The sequence below is a fragment of the Macaca mulatta genome, chromosome 7, assembly GCF_049350105.2.
Source record: "Macaca mulatta isolate MMU2019108-1 chromosome 7, T2T-MMU8v2.0, whole genome shotgun sequence".
In the NCBI taxonomy this organism is placed as follows: Eukaryota; Metazoa; Chordata; class Mammalia; order Primates; family Cercopithecidae; genus Macaca; species Macaca mulatta.
The window spans coordinates 179840492-179860882 of record NC_133412.1 but is presented as its reverse complement, the minus strand read 5'-3'; the positions used below and the strand labels follow the sequence as shown (position 1 = coordinate 179860882).

Genomic DNA, 20391 nt, shown 5'->3' with positions numbered 1-20391 from the left:
GGACTCTCCACCCAACTATGCTACAACATGGACCTTTCTAGTCTTCCTTCCTTGACTGTCTATAACCACCCACTGCAAAGTGAGGAACCCCATCCCACCATATGCCATTTTATTACTTAGCTGCACAATTTCAGGACACATGCAGAGCAGCATCAGAAATGTAATGTTGTACCATTGTAAGAAACATGTTTATCTATTAGAATAGAGTGCTTATGTGTGGTTTACAATGAAAACTTACAGAATCTCCTCATTTTCAAAGTTACTTATGTCAGCAACTTCATTTTCCACTTTCTTCTGTGAAGTCATTTCAATTACACGATATCATTTCATTTGTTTGAAATTCTGTAAAAGCCAAAACTATAGTCAAGTAAACAGGATATTCCAGGAATTTAGAGGGTGGGTGTAAAATAAGTAAAACAGGCTCTGTTTAAGAAGAGTAAGAATATTCTAGTGATATGCAATGGTTGAGACGTGACACAATTAATTTGTCTAAGCTCATAATTTTGTGATGGAAAATATAAACCTAAATATATACAATGAAAATGTATTTAGCAGTTCATTAACCTCTGGATTAAATGCATACTCTATAAAATTATCTAATAACGTATTTGGGACCATGGGAATGTTACGAGATACATGCAGCAAGAATGAAGTGATTTTCCTGACTTGCATATATGATATTTCCATTCAATGAAGACCTTTAGTTAAGACAAAATCTACTTTCTATGTGGCCCAGACTTTTTCTTCCTGACAAGCAAACAACCCAGAACATTCTTTTCTTTCTTTGAGAAAAGTTTTCCCCAAACTTCAGCTCAGTTCAGACATACACTGTCCCTGAATGGACATTTACCCTCAGATGGGTACACACACCTGTCAATGTGTGGGCTCTTCTGTCAGAAAAACACACCTTTCCTCATGTGGATTCTTCCCTCAGACAAACTCACGTGTCCCCACATGGACTCTTTCCTCAGACCACCACATATGTCCTTACAATTACTCAGGAAACAGACATTTCCTCATGTGGACTCTTGTCTCAGACAAACATGTCTCCTTGTGAACTCTTCACTCAGATAAGTACACACATTTCCACATTGACTGTTTGCTGACATAAGAACATATATCCAATGTTGAATAATTTTGTGGCAAAATGATACCAAGATAATTATAATTATAAAACTCCTTCCAGACAAGATGTAGATACACATTTTTTTTTTCATTTTAACTTAACTTTGCCTCATTGTCAGGAACAGTGGTTTCCAACTCTAAATGTACTGATCACAGACAGATGCCTGTTTTCTCTGGAAACATATTTCTTATGTTCTTACTGGTCTTATTTGTTGATAATGTTTGCTGCTATGAAGATACCTGGACAGTGTCCACATTAGAGACTGAGGAAGAGCGATGAGCAGATTAACCCTGTGCATCCAGACCCAAGAATCCTTTGACCCTGCCATCTCTGAAATGTAGACACAGAGGATGGATGAGCAATGCTGAGCGGTGCACCCATGACCACAAAAAGAAATACATGGAAATGTGTCCCCTCCCCTCCTTATGAAAGACAACTCATCCCCTGTTCCTTCAGGCCCTGGTGAGGAGCCACTCCATGTCTGTGCCCTTAATCAGTGTCCTCACCATGGGGTCTGCACTGATCTGGGCTTCCCTTCTCATCACCCTCAATATTAGTGTCCCTTGTGAATCAGGTCCAGCTATGGCTGCTCCACACGGGGCTGTTCTCAGTCTGTTCCTTCTGTGTTTGCAGAAGACCTGTGTGAAGCTCACTGGTGGAGTCTGAGGTGGAAAAATTGTACAGCCCAGAGGTTCACTGAGCCTCTCCTGCAAAGCCTCTGGATTCACCTTCACTGACTGCAGTATCAGCTTGGTCCAGCAGGCTCCATGACCAGGGCTGGTGTGGGTGGCAACAGGGAGAAATTCAAGAGGAAGTTTTTACGTGCACTCTTACGTGCGTGGTCTGACATCTTTACGTCTGTTATCACGTTTGTTCTGTAAATCACAACGAATGGTGCATTCGTCATCTATTATACATTTGTTAAGTCTTTTTTGGTGTCTTTCAAAAAAACTGGTAACTTTATCCTATGTAATACCTGTTAAGTCCTAAGTGTTTTTTGATGTCTACTTTGTCTGAAATTTACACAGCTACTATAGCTTTCTTTTGGTTCATATTTTCATAATCCATGTTTTCCCATCTTTATCTTTTCTATTTGTGAATATGTAGGATAACTTTCTTGTACAAAGCTAACAGTTGGGTCTTGCTTTTTTTAAGCAACTATAATAAATTCTATTTTAAAACTAATATTATTTTTTCTTTTAGTTTTGTTTAAATTAGCATTTTATGATGTTTATTTCTCTATTAACAGACTATATAATTCACTTTTTATAAATATGGTATTGATTACCATAACTTTTACAATAAGAATTGTATATAATAAGATTATAATGTAAATACTGTGATGGCCTTGATCTGAAGTACAGAGATAGTGTAACTGTGTACTTTGAATTCCTCCTTCCAACTGGTCTGTCAGTTTGCACTTATATATTCTATAAAATATAATATGTAATTTTGCATCACTTTATACCCATACATTATAACAATTACAAAGATAAAAATTACAATTCATCTTGATGTTCCTTTTTTTTTACAATCTTAATTTCTTTGTATAGATCTATGTTTTTAGTGCATATCACATGGTTATTAGCAGATAAACTTTGTAAAATGTGCCCTGAAATATGAATGTGTTGACAAATTGTCTCAAGATCTTTTTTTTAAATGACATAATTTTACTTGCCTTTCACTTTTAATGAAATTGTAATGTATGTAGAATTCCAGTTTGCATTTCCCTTGTTACTTATTTTCTTGTATTTATTTTCTTCCTGGAGACAATCACATATTACATTCTGCTGGGCCTTCATTAACCACATTTCTGTGAATCCAGTCAGGGCTGGGTTTCAAGTGTATGGTTACCCCAGCTAAGGGAGTTGAAGTCAGCTTCTACTGTTCACAAAAACTTCAGATTCCTCTGGTGATACCTGCTTTTGTTTCCCTGTTTTGCTTTGGGTTTTCACATGTCATTCTTCCCAGAGAGAGCCTGTCTCTCTTAGTTGTGGCAGATGCATCCTGCTAACACATTTACTTGGTGATTGTTTGTGTGGTGAAGGGGCTTGGACACAGGGGCACATTCTCCAACCGTCTGACCTAGTCTCCTTCTTAGCTATGGGTGGTGAGACTGGCTCTGAAGCATGGCCTTACAAGCGTTCCTGTTCCTTCCCTTTGCCAAGTGTCAGAGTGTCTCTTCCCAGCCACAGTGGTTTTTTGTCAGTGTCCTCAGCTTCTGACCCACTGTCCTCAGCTTCTGACCCACTGTCCTTACCCCACAGATTCAGGATTTCATTCTGCAGGAAAGAGATGGGAGGTTTTTCTGAGTAGAGTTTCCTTGGTGTCCTGTTTCCTTGTGTTCTAGTTGATTCTACCAGTGCCCACAGGACACAAGATTTAATAAATGTCTCCTTCATACAGTGAAGGGGGACTCAGCATTGAACAGAGCTGCTGTTCTTCCTCCCTAGTCCACACCACAGGACAGCAGGTAGGTGAGTTGTCTGGGGATTTCCTCAATTCTGTAGGAAAAGCCTTGAAGTGCCCAGAGTTTCACGTTCTCACACCATTAGCACGCACGTCCTCAAGCCACTCATTAAACTTTTCCAGATTAGATATTTCCATCTTAAATACCAGGCCATGAGTGGCACCTGACCCAGGTACTGTAATAGATGGACTCAAGGTCTCTCTACAGGCCCATATTTTCTCAGATTTCAGGGGAATTTTTTCTCTGTGACATCAACCCAGATATGTTGAAGGGTTTATTTTTTGTAGTCGTTCAAGTTTTTTGTTAATGAGGTCACAATAAGATCATCGTTTTCTCATTTTTTCCATTCCCATGCTTAGTATCTGCTTTCTAAACAAAATTCAGAAGCTAAGACAACAAATCAAATACCCATTACTTGGTGCATTGTTAAACAATTTGAGAAATATTCATGTCTGAAATACAATGAACCGCTGAAATCAAGGCATGCCTCCTTCACATAAGAACATGGGGACATTATCAAATAATTGTGCTGAGTGAAGGAAGCTAAAGAATTCACAGGAAATTTCATGTTACATAATTTGTATAAAATTAACATGGAGATCTAAATTTTTCTGAGAATAGGGTGGTGAGAATAACAAGGTGGTGAAATAAAATTACAGAGAAGTGAAAGAAAAAATAAGAGGGTTAATTCAATTGCTAACAACATGATCGAAGTGCGGATTCAATGACTGCACACATATATCAACATTTTCCAAATGCTGCACTGTCAATTTGATTTCATTATTGATGGATGTTTTGAATAAAGCAGCAACAAAAATGAATATATTTGCTGAGAAATAACAAGAAAGAGATGAATATTGACACTTGAATTATCACAGACTCCTGAAAATACACACATGTGAACACTGATTGCATATTTCAGGAAAACACTAGAAAAAGCAAAATTACATAAAGTTGTTATGACAGGTGAGACATCCTGAAAACCTCTCTAGACATATCCCACACTGCCCTGGAGTTGTCTCATAGGAGCAGTCTCCTCCAGTGTTTGGAGGCACAAACAGAGATAATAGGGCTAACTCTGGCCAGATGTGTGTTATCAGACACATTGCACAACTGCTCTGTTCTGTGTGTAATTTATCTTCTCTAAAAATGTAACATTGACACTTGCATTAAATATATTCTGCAAATATGTAACTATTAAATAAGCTGATGTCTGCTAAATGATTATCAAGGCACAATCACATAATCTGAAGCTGTATTTTCCAGAGAGGTAGGATTACCCCCAGTGTTTTCCAGGACACTCTCATCTGCTCTGGGCACTGCCTTCTCCTCAGTTGTCCCACCCCTGAGCTTGCTATATAGCAGGAGACATGCAAATAGGGCCCTCCCTCTACTGATAAAAACCAGGCCAGCTCTGACCCTGCAGCTCTGAGAGAGGAGCCCAGCCCCAGAATTCCCAGGTGTTTTCATTCAGTGATCAGCACCAAACACAGAGGATTCACCATGGATTTTGTGCTGAGATGGGTTTTGCTTGTTGCTATTTTGAAAGGCGATTTATGGAAAATGAGAGATGTTGAGTGTGAGGGGACATGAGTGAAAGAAACAGTGGATATGTGCAGCAGTTTCTGACCAGGGTGTCTCTGTGTTTGCAGGTGTCCAGTGTGAGGTGCAGCTGGTGGAGTATGGGGGAGGCTTGGCAAAGCCTGGTGGGGGCCCCTGAGACTCTCCTGTGCAGGCTCTCAATTCACCTTCAGTAGCTACTACATGAACTGTGTCCACCAGGCTCCAGGAATGGCCTGGAGTGAGTTGGACAAGTTAATCCTAAGGGTGGTAGTACATATCTCACAGACTCCGGAAGGGCCGATTCACCATCTCCAGAGATAACGCCAAGAACACGCTTCATCTGCAAATGAACAGCCTGAAAACCAAGGACACAGCCTTGTATTATACCAGAGACACAGTGAGGGGAGTACAGTGTGAGCCCAGACACAAACCTCCCTGCAGGGCCATGCAGGGAGGTTTCCTTTCTCAGGTTCAAGAGGCAGGCTTGTTTTTGCAGGACTCTGGAGTCTTATTAGGTTGCAATATTTTACTATGGTTATTTGTCATTAATTTTTTTATTGAGAATTGTGTTTTAGTATTTTTTTAAATTTATATGTAAGGGTATTTTTTAAAAATACATACCTTCAAGGAATAATTCTTCCTAATAATTTGCACTTGTTCTTTTAGAATTCTGTTAACATCTGTTGATATCAGCTATTACGTAGCTATAGAGACATTAATTTATATCTATAGACATATGTGTAAATACACAAAGTTATGCATACATGTGTAGTCTTTGTATTTATTATAATAAAATAACAGAAAATATATAAAATTATAAAATGTCCTAAAGAATGTAGCTCAATGATAACTTAATATAAATTATAGTAATCCATAACTCCTTTTGATCATTCTCTATAGTTTACATAAATTGATGTCTATTTGTAAGCTTAAACATAGTGTATTGGTCTTTTCGAAATAGCCAAGAACAAATTTCAAATGTCCCTGTCACACACACACACAAAAATAAGGATTTGAGACGATATATATGTCAACTAGCTCGATTCAATTATTCTGATTTGCAATCATAAATCATGACATAGCTTCATTCCCTATAAATATATACAATCAAAATGTCTCAATTTTCAATGAAGTTTTAACTACGTATTTTCTAATCCGTCCCAGGTCATTAATGTTTTCTCCCAGTCAGGATGCGATTAGATTATCCTGAGAAACTCATTTACCCTCCTGCCTCCTGAAGGCTTCAGGAAGCAGCTCCTAGATGGGCAGAAGCTGGCAAATGTGTGTGTCCACACAGGAACTAGAGCCTCTCTCGCGGATTAGGTCTCCTCCTCACGATTACAGGGCTCTTCAGTTTTCTTAACCAGGCTGTTGTACTAGATAAGCACAAAACAATTTCATTATGCTTTGCTTCAATTTTTCAAAACAACATAAAGGTAGTAATTTTAACAATAAACATATTACAAACTACTTATACATGAGACCTTCCTGTGCTTCAAGGTTTTTTCTCAAGACTTTGTATGTATTACATATTTTCAATTTTTTTTCTGAGATGGAATTCTGACGTCTCCTTATTACAGATTATTCTTTTAATTTAATTCTTAGAATGATTCTTTCCAGAGCCCCCGCCCGGCCCACCTGGCGGAATGGAGTGGCGCCAGAGCTGAGCCAGGCGCGCAGGGGTCGCCACATGTGCTGCGGAGGGAGCGGATGCACAGCCGGCGGAGAGCGAGCACCAGAGGCCGGGTCGGAGAGGCTGCCTGAGCAGCGCCAGAGATGGGAGAACAGCCCATCTTCACCCCCCAGGGCAGGTCTTCCAGATTGACCCCAACACCAAGAACTGGATGCCTGCGAGCAATAGGTGGTCACCGTTTCCTGCTTCTATGATGTCACAAGGAACAGCTTTCGGATGGTTAGTGTGGACGGAGCCAAGGTGCCCATAAAGAGCACAATCGCACCAAGTATGACCTTCACCAACACGTCACACACGTCTGGGCAGTGGGCCGACAGCAGAGCCAACACGGCGTTTGGTTTGGGGATTTCCACTGAGTAGCAGCTGACAAAGTTTGCAGAGAAATTCCGGGAGGTGGAAGAAGCTGCCAAGATAGGCAAAAACAAGACCCAGGAGAACATGGAGCCCGCGAGTGATCACCCCTGAGAACCCGGGCGTGGAGCCTCATCTTCTACTCCGGCATCCAGTGTCAACGGGACGGACGATGGAAAGGCCTCTCATGCCGCTGCAGCCGACAGGCACCTGCAGTCTGGGAACCACAAGCTGAAGGCGGCCTCGACGCAGGGGCTGCCCACGGGAAGAGGCGGGAGATGGAGCTGCAGGCCCGGCGGGAGAGCGACGCCCGGCTGCCCACGGCGCTGCAGGAGTCGGCGGCCAGCGCGGAGCAGAGGAAGAGGCCGTGACATCCACAGAGAGAAGGAGAAGAACACGCAGCTGAGGAGGAGGAGCGAGGAGCTGGAGGCCGAGCTCCGAGAAAAGGAGGCAGAGCTGGAAGATCTCCGGAAACAAAGTGAACTCACACCTCAGCTCAGGTCAGAGTGAGACGGTGTCTTTGAGAAGATGGAGGCCGCAGAGAGAGGATCAAAACCAGGAAGACAAAGCGCGTTCCCTAAAGACAGAGGCTGAGGAGAGTAAATCCCGACAGCGCCACCTGGAGGTGGAGGTGAAGAGCTTCCTGGAGGTGCTGGACCGGAAGATCCACGACCTGCATGACTTCTGCCCAGGCCTCTCCAAGCTGGCCACTGACAACTAGGGCTGTCCGAGGTCGGGGTCCCCCACCATGAGTCCCAAGCGTGTGTGTGAGACCAGATGGCGCTAGGACGTTCCCTGTGTGCGTTGCTTCTGTAAATGCAGGTGCAGTTTGTCGTGTCTCCAAACCAGTTGTGCCGTCCACTCACTCCTTTCCAGAATAGAAATCTCCTCTCACTTCTCTGGCTTTGTGGGCGTGTGGACAACTGGAAGATTCTGACTCAGGAATCCAGAACCAGGTCTACCTTCAACATTTACGCAGTCAGGCCAGGGATGTTTATATCTTTCATAAGGGCTGTTGCAACCATATGAACTGAAAAAAAGCACTTTGTCGTATACACAAAGTTCTAAAAATAATTGTTTTAATTATTATAGAAAAAGAAAATTAGGCCAAGCTTGTTTCCTCTTAGATTTTCTTGTTTTATATTACTCTATCTATACATATGTATTTTATACATATATAATATATAAATATATGTGTATATATAAGTATATAATATATATGCATATACAAACATATTATTTATTTATTAATTCTCTTAACTTTTAAGTTCAGGGGTATATGTGTAGGACGTACAGGTTTGTTACATAGATAAATTGTGTCATGGAGGTTTGTTGTACAGATTATTTCATCATCCAGTGAAATGGTTCAGCTGTGTCTCCACCCAAATCTCAACTTGAATTCCCACGTGTAGTGGGAGGAACCTGATGGAGGTAATTGAATCAAGGGGGCAGTCCTTTCCCATGCTGTTCTCATGATAGTTAATAAGTCTCATGAGATGTGCTGGTTTTGTAACAAGGAGTTTCTCTGCACAAGTTCTCTCTTTGCCTGCTGCTATCCATATAAGATGTGACTTAGTCCTACTTCCCTTATGCCATGAATGTAAGGCCTCCGTAGCCATGTGGAACTGTGAGTCCAATAAACCTTTCGATAAATTACCCTGTCTCAGATATGTCTTCATTAGCAAAGTGAGAAAAGACTAATACAGTAATTGGTACCAGTAGATGACTCACTGTTGTAGATACCTGAAAATGTGGAAGTGGCTTGGAGACTGGTTCACAGACAGGGGTTGAAATAGTTTGGAGTGCTCAGAAGAAGACAGAATAGGTAGTAAAGTTTGGAAAGACTTGGTGAATGGCTTTGCCCAAAATGCTGATAGGGATATGAACAATTAAGTCCAGGCTGGGATGGTCTCAGTTGGGGATGAGGAAATTATTGGGAACTGGAGCAAAGATGACTCTTATGTATGAGCAAAAAGACTGGTAGCATTTTGCCCCTGCCCTAGAGATTTGTGGAAATTTAAACTTGAAAGAGATGATTTAGGGTATCTGGTGGAAGAAATTTCTAAGCAGCAAAGCATTCCTGAGGTGACTTGAGTGCTGTTAAAGGCATTCAGTTTTATAAGGAAAGCAGACCATAAAAACTTGAAAATTTACAGCCTGACAATGAGATAAAAAAGAAAATCCTGCATGAGTTACCAGGAAACAAATGTTAACCTTCAAGACAATGGGGAAAATGTCTCCAGGGCATGTCAGCGGTCTTCACAGCAGCCCATCCCAGTAGAGCCCTAAAGGTCTAGCAGAAAAAAATTCTTATGGGAACCAAACCAAGGGCAATCCCAGCCTTAGCAGCCCTGGGACCTGAAGCCCTGCATCCCAGCAACTCCAGCAATGACTAAATGGGGCCAAGGTATATCTTGAGCTGTTGCTTCAGAGGGTGCAAACCCCAAGCCTTGGTAGCTTCCACGTGGTGTTTGGCCTGCGGGTGCATGGAATACAGGGATTGCAGTTTGGGAACCTCCACTTAGATTTCAGAGGATGTATGGAAATGCCTGGATGCCCAAGCAGAAGTTTGCTGCATGGGTGGGACCCTCAGGGAGAACCTCTGCTAGGGTAGTGTGGAAGGGAAATATGGGGTTTGAACCCTGCCACAGAGTCCCTACTAGGGAATGACCTAGCAGAGCTTCGAGAAGAGGGCCACCATCCTCCAGACCCCAGAATGATATATCCACCAACAGCTTGCATTCCATGCCTGGAAAAGCTGCAGATACTCATCACCAGCCTGTAAAAGCAGCTGTGAGGCAGGCTGTACCCTGCAAAGCCACAGGGCCAGAGCTACTCAAGACCATGGGAACCCACCTTTTGCATCAGCATGACCTGAATTTGGGACATGAAATCAAAAGAGATCATTTTGAAGCTTTAAGATTTGACTACCCTGCTGGATTTTGGACTTGCATGGGGTCTGTAGCTCCTTTGTTGTGGCCCATTTCTCCCATGTGGAATGGCTGTATTTACCCAATACCTATACCCCCATCGTATCTAGGAAGTAACTAACTTGCTTTTAATTTTTACAGGCTCATAGGAGGAAGAGACTTGTCATGTTTCAGATGAGACTTTGAACTGTGGACTTTCGAGTTAACACTGAAATGAGTTAAAACTTTAGGGGAACTGTTGGGAAGGCATGATTGGTTCTGAAATATGAGGACTTGAGATTTTGGAGGGGCCAGGGACATAATGATATGGTTTAGCTGTGTCCCCACCAAAATCTCATCTTGAATTCTGACACATTGTGGGAGGGACCCAGTGGGAGGTAATTTAACCATGGGGGCAGGTCTTTCCCTTGCTGTGCTCATCATGGTAAATAAGTCTCACGAAAACTGATGGTTTTATAAGGGGACATTTCCCAGCACATGCTCTCTGTTTGCCTGCTGCCATCCATGAAAAAATGACTTGCTCATCCTAGACCTCTGCCATGATTGTGAGGCCTCCCCAGCCATGTGGAACTGTGATTTCATTAAACCTTTTATTCTGTATAAATTTTCCAGTCTCAGGTATGTTTTTATGAGCTGTGTGAAAACAAACTACTACACCCAGTATTAATCTCAGTGCTTATTAGTAATTTTTAGTTATTTTTCCTCATTCTCTTTCTCCTCCCACCCTCCAGCCTCCAAGAGGCCCCAGTGTGTGTTGTTTCCCTCTGTGTCCATGTGTTCTCATCATTTAGCTCCCACTTATAAGTGAGAACATGTAGTATTTGGTTTTCTGTTCCTGTGTTAGTTTGCTGAGAATAATGGTCTCCAGCTCCATCTATGTCTCTGCAAAGGACATGATCTCATTCCTGTTTATGGCTACTTAGTAGTTCATGGTGTATGTGTCCCACCTGTCATAGCCTGGGAAGTTCTTGCAACTCTCCTATGCAGCCTCTGGATTCACCTTCAGTAGCTACTGAATGAGGTGAGTCCACCAGGTTCCAGGAAAGGAGCTGAATTGAGTAGTAGATATAAAATATAATGGAAGTCAGATATGCTATGCACACTCTCTGAAGGGTAGACTCACTGTATCCAGATACAATTTCGAGAACTTGCTATGAGAGTAAATGGCCGTGTATCACTGTATTTAAGAAACCAAGTAACGGGAAGTCAGTGTGAAACAAGACAAAATTTCCTGCAGAGAGGTGAGGAGGCTGGGCTGAAGGGGAAACTCAGCACCTAAATGAGACAGGGGCAGCCCTGGGACAGGTGCAGATGGAGGTCAAGGATTGCTTTTCTTCAGGTCTGTGGCTTCCTCTGCATCTAAAATACAAAATTACAGATAAAAATTATTTACCAAGTTTAAAAAATGCCATTTACCAAATATGTGATTTGCAAATGTGTTCTCCAAGTCTGTGGTTGTCTTTTCACTGCCTCATCAGTGTGTACCGCAGAAACATTTATATTTATCTCTGTGTCTGTGTGTGTGCATGTGTGTGTAAATTTGGATAAAGTAACATGTAAAGTGTTATTATTTCTTCAATCATGTTTTTACATCATGTCTGAAAACTCAGAATAAAATCCACTAACACTGAAAATATTTTCCATTCTCTAATCTCATGCCACAATTAACTAATGAGTATTTAAACTTCACTCACTTGATGAGAGGACTACCAACTTAAGTCATTTGTATTATTCTATAAGGGAGATGTGTCCTTCTTTCTATTTTTCCTTGATTTAATTACCTATTAATTTCAGAAATTGTTCAGGGATGTTTACTTCATACTCTGGTGTAGATCCATGCTACATTATTCATTTTATTGCTCAAGTAACCAGACTTTAATTTAGAGGGTGTGAGCTCATTTACTTTGCACTCTGTATCTTTATGATACAACTCATCCTTTTGTTTCTTAACATTTCCCCATTTCCTAGTATTACAAGAAATTCTAAACTCATTTTCCTGTATTATATTTTCCATACATAGAATCAGCCATTTCTCCAAGGATTTCTGGCCTCTGGTTTGAAGAATTGTATTAAAGTACAACATTATGATGTTGGGTGTGTGTACTGTTAATGTGGTGTCAGGGATTCTAGGGACTCTAAGCTAACAGTAGCATTTGAATATTAACCAACGTTTATGGGCACATGGAAACTATTTATATATCTAATCTTCTGTACCTATATTGCATTAAACATGAGAACACACCGATATACTTACATTACTGTAATACCACATATAGACTTTTAACTTTTCTTCCTTGCCTGCTCATAACCATCCGCTCCAATATGAAGAATTCCACTCCATCACATGTCATTGAATTATTTAGTTGCACAATCTCAGGTCACATGCACAGCGGCATCAGATTTAAGCTGTACTTGTTTGGAAGCATGTTTATCTACTAAAGCACGGTGCTTCTACGCAGTTTCATTACAGTTTAGACTTACAGAATCCCCTAATTACCAACGTTATTTAGGTGAGAGATTGTGTGTGTCACCTTTCAAAGTGTAGTTATTTCAAATACACTATATAATTTTATTTAAAATTTCATAAAACCAACTTACAGATAAAGTAAGCATATGAAGATTTTCCAGGAATTTAGAAAGAGGGTATCACGTAAGTGGATTGAGCACTGATTAAGGGTGGTGATACTTATTTTAAATCATATGCAATTTTGGACACATGACACACTTAATTTGTCAACACTTAGAATTTAATGACACCAAGTGTGAACCTAAATATATACAACTTTAAAAAAGTATGTAGCTTGTCATGAACTCCAAAATGAAATGCAGACTGTATAGAAGTCTCTGGCAACTTTACTCAGTGTGGGCAGCGATGGCATGAGATGCAGGCAATGAAGAATAAGGTAACTTTCCCCATTTGCATATAAGTTGTTTCCCTTCACGAGATAGCTTTCTTTCAGCAGGCTCCCATGTGAGTCAGTTTCCTTCCTGACAAGCAGGTCACCCAGAGGTTTCTCATCTTCCCTTAACTGAGCAAAGTTTTCCCCAAACTCCAGTTCAGACTAGCTCACACTGTCCCTAAATGGGCAATTACTTTTAGATATGTGCCCACATCTGTCCCTGCACGTACTCCTCCCTCAGACAAGCACACGCATTGCTTTGTGGACTCTTCCCTCAGAAAACCACAAATGTCCCCACAATGACTCCTTCACATAAGCATGCCTGTCTGATGCTGAACTGCTGTGTGGCAAAATTAGCTCAGAATACAAGCAGTATGGACTCCAGCCCTAAAAACGGGTAGGTCTGCATTTTATTTTTAATTCTAACTGAAGACATTGCCTTCTTGTTAAAAGCAGTGGTTTATAGTTCTACATGCAGAGACTACAGGCAGACATATGACTCCTCTGGAAAAGTTTATTTTAGTGTATTTACTGGGTTATTTTGTTAATAAACATTCACTCTATGAAGACACCTGAAAAGGGCCCTCATCAGGGAACAAGAAAGTGTAGTTTGCAGATTAACTCTGAGCATCCAGTCCCAGGAATCCCTTGACCTGCCCTCCTTGAAATCCAAAGGCAGAGGGGGGATGACAACTGCTGAGTAGCAAACTTATGTCCACAGGGAGGAGACATGGAAATGTGGTCATTCCCACGCTCATGAGGAGCAGCTCATCCCCTGTCTCTAGTGGCCTGGTGAAGAGCTACCCCACACCTGCACCTTCCTCTGTGTCCACACCATGGGGACTGTGCTGATCTGGGCTTTCCTTCTAATCACTCTTAATATTAGGGCCCTTGTGGATCAGGCTCAGTTTTGGCTGCTCCAGATGGGGCTGTTCTCAGTCTGTTCCCTCTGTGTTTGGAGAAGCCCTGTGTGAAGTTCTCTGAAGGAGACAGTGGGAATAATGGTACAGCCAGGGGTTCTGTGAGTCTCTCCTGCAAACACTCTGGATTCACCTTCACTGACTGCAGCATCAGCCTGATCCAGCAGGCCTCAGGATCAGGATTGGTGTGGGCAGCTGCAGGGAGAAATTCAAGAGGAAGTTCTCAGTGGTGCCCTCCATGACTACAAAGAAGGTTCACAGTCCCCAGGACACTCTTATGTGCATGGTCCAACTGACATCTTTACTTCTTTATCATGTTTGTTCTGTAAATCACAACGAATGGTGTATTCTTCATCTATTATACATTTGTTAAGTCTTTTTTGGTGTCTTTCAAAAAAACTGGTAACTTTATCCTATGTAATACCTGTTAAGTCCTAAAAGTGTTTTTTGATGTCTACTTTGTCTGAAATTTACACAGCTACTATAGCTTTCTTTTGGTTTATGTTTTCATAATCTGTGCTTTCCCATCTTTATCTTTTCTATTTGTGAATATGTAGGATAACTTTCTTGTACAAAGCTAATAGTTGGGTCTTGTTTTATCAAATCAACTATAATAAATTCTATTTTAAAAGTAATATTAATTTTTCTGTTATTTTTTGTTTAAATTTGTAGTTTATAATGATGTTTATTTCTCTATTAACAGATTATTTAATTCATTTTTTATAAATATGGTATTGGTTGCCATAGAGTTTACAATAAGAATTGTGTATAATTAGATTCTAATGCAGATACTGTGATGGCCTTGATGTGAAGTACGGAGATAGTGTAACTGTGTGCTTTGAATTCCTCCTTCTCCCCAGTCATTCTTGTTTATCCTCAGTTGGCACTTACATATAAAATATAATATATATTTTATTGCTTTATATAGTTATATGTTATAGCAATTACAAAGATAATAACTGCACTTCCTCTCGATTTTCCCTTTTTTTACAATCTTAATTTCTTTGTATAGATCTGTTTTGAGTGCATATCACGTGGCTACTCGCAGAGAAACTTTGCTAACATGTGCCCTGAAACATGAATCTGCTGACAAATTGTCTCAGGATCTTTTTTAATGACATAATTTTATTTGCTTTCACATTTTTATAAAAATGAAATGCATGTATAATTTCAGTTTGCATTTCGCTTGTAATTTATTTTCTTACATTTATTGTTTTTTCCAGGAGATGATCACATATTACATTCTGCTGGCCTTTATTAGCCACATTTCTGTGAATCTACTCAGGGTTGGATTTCAAGTGTATGGTTGCCACAGCTATCAGAGTTGAAGTCAGCTTCTCCTGTTCACAAGAGCTTCAAGTTACTCCAATGATACCTGCTTCTGTGTCCCTGTTTGGCTTCGGGTTTTCACATTTCATTCTCCCCAGAGACAGCCTCTTTCAGCTGTGACAGGTGCATCCTGCTGACACTTTTACTTGGTGATTGTTTGTGTGGTGAAGGGGCTTGGACACAGGGGCACATTCTCCAACCTTCTGACTAAGGCTCCTTCTTAGCTATGGGTGGTGTGACTGGCTCTGAAGCATGGCCTTACAAGGGTTTCTGTTCCTTCCCTTCCCCAGTGTCAGAGTGTCTCTTCCCAGCCACAGTGGATTTTCATCAGCGTCCTCAGCTTCTGACCCCCACTGTTCTTACCCCACAGATTCAGGATTTCATTCTGCAGGAAAGAGATGGGAGGTGTTTCTGGGTAGAGTTTCCTTGGTGTCCTCTGTTTCCTTGTGTTCTAGTTGATTCTACCAGTGCCCACAGGACACAAAATTTAATAAATGTCTCCCACATATAGTGAAGGGGGATTCAACATTGAATGGAGCTGCTGTTCCTCCTCCCCAGTCCACACCACAGGACAGCAGGTGGGTGAGTTGTCTGGGGATTTCCCCAATTCTGTAGGAAAAGCCTGCAAGTACCAGGAGTTTCACATTCACACACCATTAGCACACATGTCCTCAAAACTCATGAAACATTTCCAGGTTAGCTTTTTCCTTCTTCAATATGATGCAGTGAGTGGCATCTGCCCCAGTTACTCTAATAAGTGGACCCTAGTTCTCACTGCAGGCCCCTATTTTCTCAGAATACAGGGATTTGTTTTCTCTGTGACATCAATTCAGATATGTTGAAGGGTTTATTTTTTGTAGTTATTCATGGTTTTTGTTAACAAGGTCAGAAAATGATTATTTTCTCAATTTTTACATTATAATGCTTAGTATCTAATTTCTAAATAAAATTCAGAAACTGAGACAACATATTAGGCATCCATTATTTGGTGCATTGTCAAACAATTTGAGAAATATTAATGTACAAGAATGCGATGAACCGTTGAAATCAAGGCATGCCTCATTCACATAAGAACATGAGGATATTATAAAATAATTGTGGTGAGTGAAGGAAGCTGAAGAATTCACAGAAAATCTCAAGTGATTTTATTTGTATGAATTGTAGAAGATGCAACTATTGTAAATTAACATGAAGAAGATCTGAATTTTCTGAGGAAAAGGATGGTAAGAGTAAAACATGATGAAATGAAATTACAGAGAAGTGAGAGAAAAAAATAGAGTTTAATTTAATTGCTAACAGCACGATTGAAGTGCTGATTCAATGACTGCACATATATGTCAACATTTCCCAAATGCTGCACTATCAATTTGTTTTCATTATTAATTGATTTTAATAAAACAGTAACAAAAATGAATATATTGGCTGAGAAAAAGCAAGAAAGAGATAAATATTGACACTTGAATAATCACGGACTCCTGACAATACATGCATGTGAACACTGATTGTGTATTTCAGGTAAACGCTACAAATGGCAAAATTCCATAAAGTTGTTATGACAGGTGGGACATCCTGAAAACCCCTCTAGGCATGTCCCACACCACCCTGGAGTTGTCTCAGGGGAGCCGACTCCTCCAGCGTTTAGAGTCACAGGCACAGATAATAGGGCTAACTCTGTCCAGATGTGTGATATTGGACATATTGCACAGCTGCTCTGTTCTGCATGTAATCATCTTCTCTAAAAATGTGACATTCACACTTGCATTAAGTACATTCTACAAGTATGTAAAAATTAAATAAGACGATGAATACTAAATGATTATCAAGGCACAATCACATAATCTGAAGTTATATTTCCTGAGAGATAGAATTGACTCCAGTGTTTTCCGGGACACTCTCCTCTGCTCTGAGCACTGCCCTCTCCTCAGCCGCCCCACCCCAGAGCTTGCTATATAGCAAGAGACATGCAAATAGGTCCCTCCCTCTTCTGGTGAAAAGCAGCCCAGCCTTGACCCTGCAGCTCTGGGAGAGGAGCCCAGCCCCAGAATTCCCAGGTGTTTCTGTTCGGCGATCAGCACTAAACACAGAACACACCATGGAGTTTGTGCTGAGCTGGGTTTTCCTTGTTGCTCTTTTGAAAGGTAATTGAGAGTGAAGTAGAAATACTGTGTGTGAGGAGACATGAGTGAGAGGAACAGTGGATATGTTTGGCGTTTGTGACCTTGGTGTCTTTTTGTTTGCAGGTGTCCAGTGTGAGGTGCAGCTGGTGGAGTCTGGGGGCGGCTTGGCAAAGCCTGGGGGGTCCCTGAGACTCTCCTGCGCAGCCTCTGGATTCACCTTCAGTGACTACTACATGCACTGGGTCCGCCAGGCTTCAGGGAAGGGGCTGGAGTGGGTCTCACGTATTAGTAATGGTGGTGGTAGCACATGGTACGCAGACTCCGTGAAGGGCAGATTCACCATCTCCAGAGAGAACGCCAAGAACACACTGTATCTTCAAATGGACAGCCTGAGAGCTGAGGACACGGCTGTCTATTACTGTGCGAGAGACACAGTGAGGGGAGGTCAGTGTGAGCCCAGACACAAACCTCCCTGCAGGAACGCGGGGGGAAATCAGCGGCAGGGGGCGCTCGGGACCCACTGATCAGAGTCAACCCGGAAGCCGGTGCACACGGAGGCTGATTTCCTGTCAGGATGTGGGACGTCATCTTTTTACAGTTTCTCTAGTGAACCTCTCTGAGTTTAGAACTCTGTGCTTAGTAATGTCATCTCTACATATTTTTTAAACGACTATTTATTATGATAACCTATTTTCATATGCACAAAATGCAGATTGTTGTTTACAGAGATGAAAAGTCCTCACCAGGATCAGAGTCCTGAGGAAGCTCAGGGGTGCCTGGGGAGATTTCTCCAATCAGACCCAGGACAGAAACCTCAGGGAGATTCCTGGACTAGAACAGTCTTTGGGATTCTGATCGCAGTCAATAGAGAGGCTGGGCCAGGGTCAGTGTCATGTAGAAGCTCACAGGTTTCTCGTCTGACCCTTCTCCTGACACTAAAGCCAGTCAGTATCAGACTGACCTGGTGCTGCTTTTGCTCACAGACTTCGTTCTTTCTTTGTAGTGTTTGTTCTTCCTTTTAAATTTTATTTTCCTGCTTTCTGAAAAAGAAAAAGATGGTCTCCATGGTCTCCATTCCAGGGCTCAAGGCATTTTCTTGGAGCTCAGGTGAGGCTCAGGCTGTGTCTCCTGCAGCAACGTGGGTGAGGCTGATGGAACTTCCTTCTCTCCCCATTTTCTCAGGACCCTCCACTGTGTTGTGTGTAGACTCATCTGGGAATGCAACTGGTCGTTAATAGTGAAAGGGATAAACGTATTTGATCAAAATGGGATGTGAATGTGGAATTAACCCTGTTCTGTGCAAACTATCGGACTCATCTGCTTCAGAAGTAGTGTTAGAAAGAGGTTGTAAAATTTATCGGAATCAGAATGGAGCCACTTATGAAGCTGGGGAAGGTGATGAAGCTGGGAAAGGCCATGAAGGAGGTTCTAACACCCATATTCGTGGTAACAAGAACTATTATAAATAGACTCTGCACAACCACAACTTTGCACCGAGGCCAACACAACCATAAAATAATTACTTCTCCAAGAATATCTGCCCATCAAACTGCCTGTACAACCTTATACCGATGTCACCCGTTGCTGATCCTTCTACCCCAGGATAATTGTCTCAAAACAACTGATGTAATACTCCTCATTTTTCCTTAATTTTTTTTCTTTCCATGCCAACCTGAATGCACCCATACATATTTCAATTGCAATACACATCCTAGAATAAATATTATTATATTTTCATAATATATTATTATATTATATTTTAATAATATATTATTATATTTTAATAATATCATATTATTATATTTTAGAGTCTCTTTCTGCCTGTTATTCAGTTGACAAGCTACAGATGGACATGCCACATTTCTGTGAGATGTAGAGGATGACATTTTTTAGACATGGCTAGGAATATCCAATTTCCCTAAGTGATCCCTCAATAAGTGCAGGCTGGAAGTCCCAGAGAGAGATGAAGCTGCTGAATCACCATGGAATTTCATTTTCTCCAGTTCTGCTCTGATGGAATCAGGCCCACCCATTTTATCAATGATAATCTACTTAACCTAGAGTCAGCTGATGACAAGTCTAATAGCATCTATTAAGCAAATTCACAACAAGATATATATATACGTACGTGTGTGTGTGTATATATATATATGATATATATTTAACATGGAGTCTCACTCTGTCACCCAGGCTGGAGTACAATGGCATCATCTCGGCTCACTATAACTTCTGCCTCCCGGGTTCAAGCAATTCTTCTGTATCAGCCTCCCCAGTAGCTGGGACTACGGGCGCACGCTACCACATCTGGCTAATTTTTGCGTTTTTAGCAGAGACCGGGTATCACCATATTGGTGAGGCTGGTCTCAAACTCCTGACCTCAGATGATCCACCCGCCTCAGCCTCCCAAAGTGCTGGGATTACAGGCATGCACCACTGCAACTGGCTAACACCACACATATTAATATTGGATGGAATAACTACATAGTCTACCCTAACCAAGTGTACCATCAAACTTACCATTACCCAGAGGGAAGAATCTCTAAAATGACATCTATATTCTTAAATTTTTATGGTGTAAAACTGACCACTTTACAATCAGGCAATTATGATTTTGCTAATGAGTTGTAGTTGTGTGTGTATTTTGGATATAATCCCTTTTTCAGATGCCTGGCTTGTAATTATATTCTCCCATTCTGTAGGCTGGAATTATTTCCACGCTTTGCAGACTCTTTTTGTTGTGTTGTAGTTCCACTTGTTCAATTCTGCTTTTGTTGTCTGTGCCTTTAATTTGAAATATAGGAAATCATTCTTAGCATTTTTTTCTGGGTGGGGGAAATTTTACAATTGCAAGCCACACGTTTAACTATTTAACCCATTTAGAGTTGATTTTTGTGTTTATTCCAAACTAAAATTCTTAATTCTTTGTAAGCATACATCCAGTTTTTCTAAAAGCGAGATCAGAAAGACTAGAATATTCTAAATTGACCACAAA

General features: G+C 41.1%; 1 pseudogene and 1 gene segment (V, D, J or C); both read left to right on the top strand.

Moving 5' to 3' along the window:
* Positions 1–20391, top strand: part of LOC106995637 (immunoglobulin heavy constant delta-like) — a 727209-nt gene that overhangs the window by 120428 nt on the left and 586390 nt on the right.
* LOC100428129 (homer protein homolog 2 pseudogene) lies at positions 5938–8244 on the top strand (annotated as a pseudogene).